Source organism: Octopus bimaculoides, chromosome 10 (genome assembly GCF_001194135.2).
Source record: "Octopus bimaculoides isolate UCB-OBI-ISO-001 chromosome 10, ASM119413v2, whole genome shotgun sequence".
Taxonomy (NCBI): domain Eukaryota; kingdom Metazoa; phylum Mollusca; class Cephalopoda; order Octopoda; family Octopodidae; genus Octopus; species Octopus bimaculoides.
Window position 1 is genome coordinate 9019250 of NC_068990.1, and position 3191 is coordinate 9022440.

The following is a 3191-nucleotide window of genomic DNA, read 5'->3' on the forward strand; positions in this document are numbered from 1 at the left end:
GAACTGAAAACAACAACAACAAAAACTGAAGCGACTCATTTTCCAAGATGTCGCGTGTTGGTTCAGTACGTAAAAATACCGAGTAATAAATTGTTTAAATTGAGTGCTTCTATGTGAGGAGACATGTACAGGTCGTAAACCTAAGAATGTACTGCGCTGTCTGTCAAAACATTCGTTGTCGATATTGTTGCTCTTATTGTTTAGCTGTAGGTCAACTATTATCCAGTAGACCTCAGTGATCTTAAAGCATTCTAGCTATAGCCATTCCACTATTTCTATTTCTTTTTTTTCTTTTTTCTTATAGACACAATATTCGAATGTCTACATTTTTCCTTTTTAAGACAGTACCCTGTTATTTAAGAGATATTTTGGTTGCTATTTCTAGTTTGTCAAACGATCAGATTATTTCTCCCTCGCTGACGCTTCAAAACCTTTGTGTTTCATTACGCATGCCCTACAGTCTGGCCAAATCCAATAAAGATCTTTGTTCATACAACAGTGTAAAGTAATTACACCAAGTTTGTTGTAGCTGGTATTATTGTCGTCGTCGTCATTATTGTTGTTGTTGTTGTTGTTGTTAGTGGTGGTGGTGGTGGTGGTGGCGGTGGTGGTGGTGGTTTTAGCATAGAAGTTGAAGTGGTAGGGCTCGGGGAGGTGGTGGTACTGAATATGAACGATGTTGTTCTTGTTCTTATTAGTGCTCGTCTTTTAAAGTAATTATCAGCCAAAATTGGGCGTATTCAAAATCTCAGGTAATTGCTGTAATTTAGATATTTATAAGAAATACGTAAATGTATCTTGGTTATGTTGAACGCACAAAATATACCTTTGTTATTCTGGTTAATTTCCAAAGCCTTCAGGACAATTGGTATGGTCCTGATGCTGAAAGAAAAAAGCACTATACCAGACTCAGCAAAGTTCAGAGTATGTCAGACATTCCACAGCGTAAACCAAATATGTATGGATGAACTAAATAATGTCCGCAAAAAATTCTCAATGAATAGAAATTTTCCTTTTAATTGTAGAAATAAAACAAAATCTTTTATCATCCATAGTTGGTGAATCACAAAGAAAAAGAGAAATAATTTCAAACAATTAAGAACTATTTCTGCTTACAAAATCGGATTAACTCTTAAGCGTGAATTTTTTTTTAATACTTAATTTATTGAAATTATCTCCCCCTAACGAATGCAGGTAGGTTTTCGCCCCAGTCCTCTCTCTCTCTCTCTCTCTCTCACACACACACACACACATACACGCACTCTATTTCACGCTTTTTCTTTCACTCTCTCTCTCACTTTCTCTCTCTCTCTCTCTCTCTCTCTATCTATCTATCTAGCTATCTATCTCTATCTATTTATCTCTGTCTCTCTTTCTCTTTCGTGAGCCCTCTTTCTCTCTCCTCTCCTTTTCGTGTGCGTTCTTTCTCTTACTCTCTCTCTCTCTCTCTCTCTCTCTCTCTCTCTCTCTCTCTCTCTCTCTCTCTCTCTCTCTCTCTCTCGTTCGCTCACTCTCTCTCTCTCTCTCGTGCGCGCTCTCTCTCTTTCTCTAGCTAAAAGGAAAAATTCAATTCATTAAGAATTTTTTGCATCAGTACACGCAAACATACGCGTTTTATCACAACCCATGTCCCTGGGTTATTTGAATTATTTCCCTTAGCTCAAATTGCTTTTTGGGATTTAAAATTTTTTTTTTTATGTAAACCATTTGTTCTAAAGTACTTTACAGCTGCTACAATGTCATTTATATCCGGCTGCAAAATTACTTCATCTTCAAATATAGTCCACATATAGACAACCACCAATCTACCTCCTACACACATGCGCATGCTCAAAACTTCAGAATTATTTTTGCGGACATTATTTAGCACGTCCACACATATTTGGTTTACACTATGGAATCTCAGATATACTCTGAATTTAGCTGAATATAATACAGTGCATTTTTTTCAGGATCAGAACCATACCAATTATCCCGTCTGAATCAAACTATAAATGTCTAATTCAAATTAAACTGGTACAGAACTCTTATATATACACGAAGGCATATTTTTAAAAATCAAGTGTATGGTGACCTATATAAAAGATAAAAAGCAAGCCTCGACCACAACCCACACACAAACGAACACTCCTGAGGATCTATTATTCAAATGCGATATGATCTCCAATGAATTTTTAATTATCTTAGCAGAGAATATCAATAAGCTATATCAATCACCGATCCCATATAGAACTTTTTTCATTCTGACCTAAATAAAAATCCAAATCATTAGTAAAAGCTCCAGCCATAAACAAACATACAACACCAACTGTTCGATAAACAAGGCAAAAACAAGCCCAGACAACAACGCATGCGCGCACTCACATGCGCGATTAAACACGTAAAACATATAATTCAAAACACATATACCACACCTTAACAAACAAAGGTGTTTAATTGATTTAACCAGCCATTTCAACACGCTATACCAAAATACCATTCATTCCCGACTAAAACAAAATTCTAAATAAATATACTCAGAAAGGTCACTAAACCATGACATACCACTGAAAATATCAGAAATTCCAACATAATTTTTAAGAAGTCCTTAGTGAATTTTACAATTACATTTTTTCGCAAACAAACTAATCAATCAAATCGATCAAGCCCATAACTTTGATCAAAACAAAATTCTTATCTAGAAAACCATCCAAACAATATTTGTAAATATGATATGATACGCACCAAAACAAAATTTAACAAACAGCATATCGAAACAAACTTGATTTAAAAACATTAAAAAACATCATTAATTAGATTCTGCAATAGCAAAATTTAAAAACACAAACTTATCAACACCTACAAGGAATGTAAACACCGTGCCACACAAAAAGATAACCAATAGCGGAACAGAAAAATAACGGTCAACCAGCAAAAACAGAAAGCTAATGAATTGATACAAGCAAGACACTCCCACAGCGAATTTAGATGTATCGTCAAACTTAGTTGTTACAGTTCTCACCTGACGATCCAAGTGGCGTGAAACTCGAGACGCCAGAAAAACACTCCGTTTCAGGAAACTATATGTGTGCATGTGTGCGCGAATGTACACACATACACGCTCACACTAACACACATACACACACACACACACACACACACACACACACACACACACACACACATACACACACACACATACACACACAGAT